This window comes from Eucyclogobius newberryi, unplaced genomic scaffold (genome assembly GCF_026437365.1).
Source record: "Eucyclogobius newberryi isolate DKJ021-1_F unplaced genomic scaffold, fEucNew1.0.hap1 SCAF_15, whole genome shotgun sequence".
Classification (NCBI taxonomy): domain Eukaryota; kingdom Metazoa; phylum Chordata; class Actinopteri; order Gobiiformes; family Gobiidae; genus Eucyclogobius; species Eucyclogobius newberryi.
In genome coordinates this window covers 24,605,093-24,616,205 of record NW_027315779.1, presented here as the reverse complement: position 1 = coordinate 24,616,205, position 11,113 = coordinate 24,605,093, and positions in this window count along the sequence as shown.

The following is an 11,113-nucleotide window of genomic DNA, read 5'->3' as shown; positions in this document are numbered from 1 at the left end:
TCCTGTTAGTAATCTTGCTGCTGCATTTTGAACCAGTTGAAAGCTTTTTATGGAGCTTTTAGGACACGCTGCGAGCAGGGAGTTACAGTAGTCTAATCTAGTCGTTACAAATGCATGGATAAGTTTTTCGGCATCACTTTTAGACAGGATTCTTCTGATTTTGGCTATGTTGCGCAAATGGAAATAGGCTGTTTTACAAGCTTGATTTATATGAGCTTTAAATGAGAGCTCCTGGTCAAATAAGACTCCAAGGTTTCTTACAGTAGAACTGGAGGCTACACTGACATTGTCCAGTGTGACTATCTGCTCAGATAGAGAGTCTCGTAGATGCTTAGGGCCAAGCACAATGACCTCGGTTTTTTCAGGGTTAAGAAGCAGGTAGTTTAGTGTCATCCAGGTTTTTATCTCCTTCACACAAGTACTAAGTCTGTCTACTTGATCGCTCTGATCAGGTTTCATTGATAAATACAGCTGAGTGTCGTCTGCATAGCAGTGGAAGTTAATGTCATGCTTTCTGATAATGTTGCCTAATGGCAGCATATAAAGAGTAAACAGAATTGGACCGAGTACCGAACCCTGTGGCACACCGTAAATTACTTTAGAGCTTGGTGAGGAGCTCTGGTTTACATTAACAAATTGGAACCTATCAGATAGATAGGATTTAAACCAGCTGAGGGCTGTTCCTCCAACACCTACATCACATTCTAACCTCTGCAGTAGAATGTTGTGGTCAATGGTGTCAAACGCTGCGCTGAGGTCCAACAGAACCAGGATTGAGACCAGTCCATCGTCAGCGGCTAATAACAAATCATTTGTGACTTTAACTAGTGCAGTTTCAGTGCTGTGGTGGGCTCTGAACCCTGACTGGAAAACTTCAAATAAGTTATTGTCCTGCAGGTGGCGACAAAGCTGTTTTACTACAACTTTTTCAAGGATTTTAGAGACGAAGGGAAGATTTGAAATAGGTCTGTAGTTTACCAATAGGTCGGGATCTAGATTAGGCTTTTTCAGAAGAGGTTTAATGACTGCATGTTTGAAGGACTGTGGAACATAGCCACTTTGGAGTGAAGTATTTATTATATTAAGAATAGGGTCTATAATTAGGGGGAGAATGTCTTTGAGGAGTCTGCTTGGAATGGGGTCTAGGACACAAGTTGAGCTTTTAGAGGACATAATGGCTGAAGTTATCTCTGCTTGATCAACAGCTGTGAACCTTTCTAAGTTTACAGGTGGATGTATATGAGACGTTAGATTTACAGCTTGGGCTAGTTCAGGGCTAATAGCGGGGGTAATTTCATCTAATTTATCTCTGATTGTTTTTATTTTATTGTTAAAAAATAGGAGGAAATCATCAGAGCTAAGTGTAGCTGGGATTGAGGGCTCTACTGCACTGTGACAGTTTGTTAGCCTAGCTACAGTGCTGAAAAGGAATTTAGTGTTACTTTTGTTGACTTCTATTAGATTTGAATAATATCTGGTTTGGGCCTTACGCAGAGCCTGCTTATAGGACAGCAGGCAACTTTTCCATGCTTTTAGGGATTCTTCGGTGTGAGAGCGACGAAATAATCCCTCTAACTTTCTAACTCTTTGTTTATGTGAACGCAGTTCTTGGTTGTACCATGGGGAGGCGCGCTTTGGCCTAATGACCTTCTGTTTTAACGGCGCGACAACGTCAAGAGCAGACTTCAGAGAATTCATGGTCAAGTCGACACATTGATCACTTAAACTGTGACTAAAGCTGTTCTCAGCAGGATCACATGACATGTCACTGAATATTGGCTCTATTATTTCTTTGAATTTTGAGATAGATTTTTCAGATATTGTCCTTTTCATTATAACTTTATTTTGTGGGACTGGATGATATTTAAGAATAAACTGAAAGGTAATTAGGAAATGATCTGACAATATAGGGTTTTGAGGGAGGACAATGAGGTCACTAATCTCTGTTCCATACGTTAGGACAAGATCCAGAGTGTTCTTGTGAGTGTGAGTCGGTTTATTTACATTCTGAGTGAAACCAATGCTGTCTAACAAGGCGCTGAAGGCATTACTGAGAGCGTCATCACTCATGTTCACGTGGATATTAAAGTCTCCAACTATAACTATTTTATCCCAGGCTAACACTAAGTTTGATATAAAGTCAGAAAACTCTGTTAAAAACTCTGAGTAGGGACCAGGGGGTCGGTAGATAACTATGAACAAAACTCCTTTTTGGTTTTTCATATTTGGACATGTGATCGACAGCATAAGGCTGTCAAATGAGTGAAATGCATTGTTAGTTTTAGGGCTCATAAGTAGGCTTGAGTGTGAGATCACTGCCACACCACCACCTCGGCCTGTGCTCCTGGCGGTCTGAAAGTTAACATGGGTGGGTGGGGTGGACTCATTTAGTCTGACGTAGTCGTCTTGTTGAAGCCACGTTTCAGTTAGAGCTAGAAGATCTATGTTATAGTCACTAATTAATTCATTAACTAAGAGCGATTTGGAGGAAATTGCTCTAATGTTTAGCAGTCCACATTTTACGTGTTTATTCATTTGTGTATTTGTGTCATTTGTGATTGTTATTTTCCTTAAGTTATTTGGTCTGACGCCTGAAATATTTTTTCTGAGATGTGACTTTTTGGCATTATTTGTACGAGGGACACGAGGGACACACACAGTCTCTATCTGTCTTGAATCTGAACACTTCACATGTAACAGAACGGGCGAGAGTTCAGCGACAGAGGAGCGTCTTGAACTGCTGCTCTGCACCTGGGGCTCATCCCTAGATGGTCACTTAACACGACTAAGACTATCGGTCAAATTCCGAACTAATAGGGATGTACCCTCCGAAGTCGGATGGATGCCATCCCTGCGTATGAGCCCGGGCTTTCCCCAAAACGCACTCCAGTTATCAATAAAGACAACGTTGTTTTGAGGGCACCATCTGGATAACCAGTTGTTGAATGCTGAGAGACGGCTGTACAATTCAGCATTGATCCGATAGGGCAGGGGACCAGAAAATATTACAGTGTCTGACATCGACTTCGCTAGGTCACACACCGCGGCTACTTGAACTTTGAGCACCTCTGATTGTCTCCGCCGGGCGTCGTTACCGCCTGCGTGAATCACGACTCGCCGGAAACGGGTCCTACTCCGCTTTAAGATCCTAAGGTTTCCTTCGATGTCACCCATTCTGGCCCCCGGGTAACACCTAACGCTAGCAGCTGGCAGCTTCACGTCTCTGACAATAGAACTCCCGATTACAAGAGTTTCTCTCGTGTGTTCAGCGGGCGTGTGATCGCTGAGGGGAGAAAACCTATTATAGACGTGAAGCTCACGGCGCTCTGAGGTTCGGCGTTTAGCGCCTTGTCCCCTCCGAACTGTCACAAATTGGTCCCTATTCTGTTCCTGGTCTAGTCCCGGCTGCACGGGAGACGCTGAGGGGCTGAGCTCGGCCTTACTGCTACTGCTAATGCTAATGCTACGCCCTGCAGCGCGGTCCGGTAGCCCTCGCGCTAAAACCGAACTATAACTGGACTTTAGCTCCTCTAAACAGCGGATCCGCGCTTCTAACTCCGTAACCCTGGCCTCCAAAACTACCACTACACTGCACTTCACGCACCTATCATCCCATCTTCATCCCATTTTGTTGTTGCAGCTGAGGAACTACAGCCTCAATTTATCAGAGGCGATTAAAATCCTTGGAAAATATTGATTATTGTTGACTTTACGCCTACATACATTTAATCACTGCTCTATGACAGAAATTGGGCGAATAAAAATAAAGCTAGAATCAAAAAATTGCTTGGGAATTCCAATCTCCAGGAACTTTACAATAAGCTCCTACATTTTAACCAATATGATGCCTGTCTGATTGTGGGCAGGTGGTTCTACAAATGGGTCACATCCCAAAAGTCTCCACTAATTATACTATTGTTGTACAGAGAGGGCGGTGAACGTAATATTAAGCACCCATTACCCAGAGTGCCTTTCATCCTCCATAAACCCACCATCTAATAGTGTTTATGGGTCCGTGTTTATCTGATGGGCCTGAGCACTCATTATTTGGCTCGTCAAAGCTAATAGATAAGATAAGGATGTTTGCTGGTTAGCTGCGATGCTAATTTGGCGCTGCACTCAGTTTTGCCAGCTGATAGTGAAGAATGGGACTTTGATGTATGAATCCATTTAAAGCTGCACTATGAAACGTTTCTGCTTGTCTCCAGGAATATGTTATTGCTTTGCCTGGAATTTCCACAGTATGGCATTAGGCACAGCAATCTGGTATGTATTAAGTTACAGTTGCCAAAAATCTAAAGGAAAAGAGTACATTGTGTCTCACTGTGTCAGTGCATTATATCATATTGTGGCAGTTAGTGTGACACTGGATCGGGAAAAACACGCTTTTCTGCTGCTTTTTACTGACTTATAATGGGAAGGGATGTTATGAATCTAAGAACTTAAAGCACAAAATCATCTAAAAATGCAGGTTTCACTAGGAGTTTACATTAGGAACTAGAGCCAATATGGTGGCAAGAGGCAAAATGTGAAATTAAAATTGGCATACAAGCTAACGACCTTGTAATTGTGCTGAAAAAAACAGTTGCAGACCATGCATGTTTGACAATGTAATTTTAGTTTAATTCAGTCAACACTAGACATTAGTGGAGCTGGAAGTTAAGTATTGACAATTATCTTTGTGTGCAAATATGAAACATATGAAACAAAAAACATTTGTTTTTGTGGTCAATTTATTTATTTATTTGTTCTATTTTGCTGTACCTTAAACTTATTAATTAAATTACATATTGGTTGGATAGGATAATGTCGCATGAATAGAATGTCCTCAAGCGGTGCTACATTAGCTTCATCAGGGTCGAATGTAATAAAATCTGATATGTACGGCCATTTCTTACAGCTATTTCAAAGAATAATTGCTAGATTAATCAATTAGCTAAATACTTCTTACTCGCAGCTAGTTTTATGTGAGTACCAGGCTGTGTGCGCAGCTCTATTCTATAATGAGCCTATTGTTTTTAATTTAAACCTCACCCTCCACCAGTCCAGAGTGGCTTTAAGCTGCTTTCCATATGCATTAGTCAGAAAATATATAACATGCAGTAGTTTTGAGAGCTCGCCATTAAACCGCCAGATATAAGATGAGATTTCAACATATTGTTCACAGTTCTACTATTATAGACTACAGTATATCAGCTCCTTCATATAAATTCATCACAGAGAAGCCCCTCCAGATACCGACTGCGAAGGTTCTGCAGTGCCAAGTGGAAAAATGTTTAGCATACACAAGTTTAAATGTGATGGGGGTGGAATATTAAGTTGGAGGTTGTTTGATGCCCATTTCCAGGAGGAGACTATGTCCTGTTTTGAAGATTGTAGGGCATCGTTTTAAAATAAATCGACTTTACTGTCAAAAGAGATGAACTTAGGATGACTTTATATATTGGGCAATTATTGAATCGATTTATTTATTTGATAAGGACTCAGTAATTACATTGGACAAACCAAATGCATTATTATTTCTATTTATTAGCCTTTAAACACGTTGAGTACATTTTTAGTTTGGCATCTCATGTTTTAGAAGTAAAAAATAAATGATTTTGAACAAACAAAATGATGTTAGGATCTCCGATTTCCAACACTGCAAACTGTGTCATTTCCTCTTGCAGCCAGTAGATGGCACCACCACTCAAAATATAAATACAGTTATTTCACCTGTCTGTGCGTCCTGCTCTCAGCACACAGTTGTACTGATCGTGATAAGAGGACAGAAAAGCGAGTCTGGCCATGAATTATAACTATTTTTAGCTGACTATCCACGATTGGTCAATTAATTGTGGCAGCCCTAATTCATGCACGTTTGAGCCGTCCTGTATTGTCCTTGAGTGCTCCAATGTCTTTACACATACTCCACCCACATCTCTGCACTTACTATTGTTCATTAGTTAATTATGATTAATTATTCACAAAATACTGACTCCGGTTCATAGCTATTTTTCGAGAATAAATACTAGTTAAAGGAAATTCTGTTAGTGAATGCTGTTGGAAGAATGTGACCCATTTAATAATAACACCTCGTCAAAGTGTTCATTATTCACAGGGAGGGGCTGAATGTTGGAGAAACTGGTTGCCGGGAGGCACATCATTATCATGTGTTCTGGGACTGTCCTGTTGCACAGAAATATAGGACTGAAATGAACAATTCAATGCCGACTGCTTTCTACACCACCATCCCACTCAATTTCAGAACAATGTATGTGGGCCTCTAAACCCCTACCATGGACACGGTGGAAGGATATCTTTAGCACATACTCCTGGCAGCTGGGAAGAAGGCCATCACAAAAAATAGATGAAACAAAATGCTCCGACGATTAAAGACTGGAGCGACATCATAATCGACAAACGCACAATGAAAAAAGATCACATCTGGACTGAACTTGACAATAGACACATTCTTTACGTTGGATGCCACCCCCTTTTATTTTTAATTATATTCTTCACTTATCTTATGTTCTCTCTGGTCCCGCCTGGCTATATTTTTTTTATTTTGTTGTATGTTTGCTACAATAAAATGCCTCTATGAAGAGACAAGGCTATTATTAAGCTTTTTTTATATTAATATTGCAGTTTGTTGAACTAAATAAGCACCGTCTTTTATAATATGCATAAATAATTCATGATTTGAGACCATGTCACACAGATAAAGTAAAGAGTGAAAGAATATATATATATATATTTTTCAAACTAACACGATTTATTGCCCGTGGGGTTAAATCTCATTCTAATCCCATTACACGTCACTGTCTGCTGGTGACTCTTTACAATTACCCGCTCCATCTGCCTCTTGTACACTTCTCAAATTAATACACACTAGTTTGGGGGTTTGTGCTTTCTTCTGTAACACACTCTTATGCAATTATGTAAGGGTGGATTTCTTTGTGCACACAGTTAACATGGAGGCCGGGCTAAACCTTATGAAGCAGGCGAAGTCGATTACACAGTGTACTGGCTCATATTAAGTTACATTACTGAGCAACAGTGTGAGAACTGCTTTAAAAAAAAAAAAAACACCAACAGAAGCAACGTATTCCACTTTAAAGGACTTGTATTTTGCAGGATTTCTTCAAGGACCGTGTAAAATGCACGTCCACCAGAGCAGTCTCAAGTGTTTTATAGAATATAGGTGCTTCACAAGGTCAAATAACGTACGAAGGTGTGAAATATTGTGCAACATTTACTTCCTGTGTTGAAGACTAGTTCTAGCTGTAGTTAGACACCACACTTTTACAAAAGTGGCAAAAGTAAAGGTACTCTGGTTTCTCCTTCCACTAAAAACATACCCCTCAGTGGGATATAACATCAGCTTGCCTAGGGACTACAGGAGGAATCTCTCCTGATAAGGGTAATGTACTGTATATTGTGTATACAGTCCGTGTCTAAATAAAGACTAAACATAAGGATAAAAGCTTGACAAAATGAAATAATTTGTGTTTTTTGCACTGCTTGACTGTGTAACTTTTCTGTTGGAGGGTACACAACCTGTCTGTCTTTATGGAGATGTTATTGTGTTCTCAATCATTCTTCGGTTCACAGTCAGAATGTATGTTTTTCCATAAAAGTCCTTGCAATAGTTCAATGACATACTGCGGAACATTCCAGGTAATAAAGATATGAAGGCCCTCCACCAGAAAATCTGCATAATGCCCCTTTAAAGATTGTGAAATATTGTACCCAGTAAACATATGAAACCGTCTGAATTATTCACAATGTGTCGCCACAAATGACATACCATTAGCGTGACGGTCAAGGTAGAAAACACATTACAGAAGCAACCAAACAAATGTGGAGTCTTTAATCCACAATCAGTGAAGCATTTCCCCACACCTGATGGATTGTGAATAATAACACCTCGCTGTTCAGTCAACACAAGCGAAGTGAAATCATCCTGAGGCGCTGCAGAAAATGCACGGACCAGCCAAAACAATAGGACCTCCTGTTCAAATCTGAGCACGTTAGCCTCTGAGATATTAACTATTCCCATCAAATTAAAGGTGCTGTGCCTTTTTTACTGTCTTAAAACGTGAATAACAGATCAAGGTAATTTTAAACACTCAGAGGCCAGATCAAGTTTTGCTGTCACGGTAAAGCTAACATTAGCATGCTAACAGCCCACTTCCTCCTTTGCGGAGAATAAAACGTTCTTTAACTAGATGCCTTAACGTTCTTTAACTAGATTGCCTTAACAATACTACATTATGTACATTAACAATATTACATTATGTACTTTAACAATACTACATTATGTACATTAACAATACTACATTATGTACTTTAACAATACTACATTATGTACTTTAACAATATTACATTATGTACTTTAACAATACTACATTATGTACATTAACAATACTACATTATGTACTTTAACAATACTACATTATGTACATTAACAATACTACATTATGTACTTTAACAATACTACATTATGTACTTTAACAATACTACATTATGTACATTAACAATATTACATTATGTACTTTAACAATACTACATTATGTACATTAACAATACTACATTATGTACATTAACAATATTACATTATGTACTTTAACAATACTACATTATGTACATTAACAATACTACATTATGTACTTTAACAATACTACATTATGTACTTTAACAATACTACATTATGTACTTTGACAATACTACATTATGTACTTTGACAATACTACATTATGTACTTTGACAATACTACATTATGTACTTTAACAATACTACATTATGTACTTTGACAATACTACATTATGTACTTTAACAATACTACATTATGTACTTTGACAATACTACATTATGTACTTTAACAATACTACATTATGTACTTTGACAATACTACATTATGTACTTTGACAATACTATATTATGTACTTTGACAATACTACATTATGTACTTTGACAATACTACATTATGTACTTTGACAATACTGCATTATGTACTTTGACAATACTACATTATGAACTTTGACAATACTACATTATGTACTTTGACAATACTACATTATGTACTTTGACAATACTACATTATGTACTTTGACAATACTACATTATGTACTTTGACAATACTACATTATGTACTTTGACAATACTACATTATGTACTTTGACAATACTACATTATGTACTTTGACAATACTACATTATGTACTTTGACAATACTGCATTATGTACTTTGACAATACTACATTATGTACTTTGACAATACTACATTATGTACTTTGACAATACTACATTATGTACTTTGACAATACTACATTATGAACTTTGACAATACTACATTATGTACTTTGACAATACTACATTATGTACTTTAACAATACTACATTATGTACTTTGACAATACTACATTATGTACTTTAACAATACTACATTATGTACTTTGACAATACTACATTATGTACTTTGACAATACTACATTATGTACTTTGACAATACTACATTATGAACTTTGACAATACTACATTATGTACTTTGACAATACTACATTATGTACTTTAACAATACTACATTATGTACTTTGACAATACTACATTATGTACTTTAACAATACTACATTATGTACTTTGACAATACTACATTATGTACTTTGACAATACTACATTATGTACTTTGACAAAGCACATTTTACTCAATAACAAAAAAAAAGTTATTTTCTAAACTGCAAAACAATGATCAGTATTATTCTATACATGTGTCATTTTGAACCAAATGTTAGCCATAAAAAGCTAGCCTTAAATCCAGAAAGATTTCCTCTGTATTACATGGTAGTTCCCAATGAACTATTTGTCAGTTTTTGTTTAATTAATTGTCAAAGCCATGGTTGATTGTGTGCTGTCTTATTTTGTATTCCCCACGCTAAGCTTTTTAGATATTACACTATATATTAGATACTACACACTTCCAAAAATCTTACGATAACTCAAAACTACCTAGATCTAGATAATTATTCTCAATTGTACTCCTTTACCTACTGTCTTTTGCTACAGTGTGATATGATATTTTGAGCTCTTCTTGGCTTTGCATGTGTACCGTGTCAGACCCAGAGTGGAGCTGCATTCTCTTTCTTCTTCCTCGTCTTGAACTGCTCCTCCTTCTGCTTCCACACCACGGCCAAAACAAGAGTGAAGTGTGCCCCACCATCTGCGCTGGGAGGCTGCACAGAAGCTAATGGTTCCAAGCAAGGGATCACAATCTCATCTCTCTTAACCCGGCGAGCGAGGCCAAGTCTTAAAAGGCCTCCCTCCCATTGACTTTTATGTGTGGCTGGCAGGAGGATGGACCCAACTGTGCACTCCGAAAAAGACCCTGAATAAGCCAGAAGTAGTTTCAATCAAAAAGCAGATCCTTCCAGTGTGCTCCTGTGCCTCTGCGATCAAGCTGAATGGCAAGTTCCTGAACCCACTTTACTTTTCTGCCATGTCTCACAAGTGCTGCGCCAAATGAGGGAGAGTTGGGATGTTTAAACAGTAAATGGATGATAATAATGGCTTTTCAGTCACTTTAAAAAATGGCATTGCTTTGTGAGGGTAAAAAAAGAAGGAATAGAACGAAGAAAGAGGGAAATGTATAGCTGGGATCGTTGAGAATTTTCGGGTAAGCTCAATGTTGTAGACTTCACCGTTATTTCTACCTGTTTTAACTTTTTATAGATTTACATTCATGCAGATGTGTTGACTAAAGGTTTGCTGTGGCTTTTAAGACTCACCGCTGTAGATAAGGATTAAAGACCATAACTTCTGCCTTCTTGAAGTATCAACCCTTTTCATTTTCAATTATATGCACTGTTTTTCATGATCTAACAGCAGAGTTACAACCTCATGTGTGACGTCTGCAACATGGCAGTGACAACAAATAAGTTACATGATATGGATAATGATTCAATTCTTGTTTTCAAACTACACATAACTACACCCTTTAAAGGCACACATAACTTTTCTAATGGATTACTCTTATTTGTCTCCATGGAGATAAGGCTTTGCAGTTGCTTCATTAAAGGTTTTAAAAGTGTGTACAAACCTTTATTTAACCAGGAAAGTTCAATTGAGGTTCCTCATTCC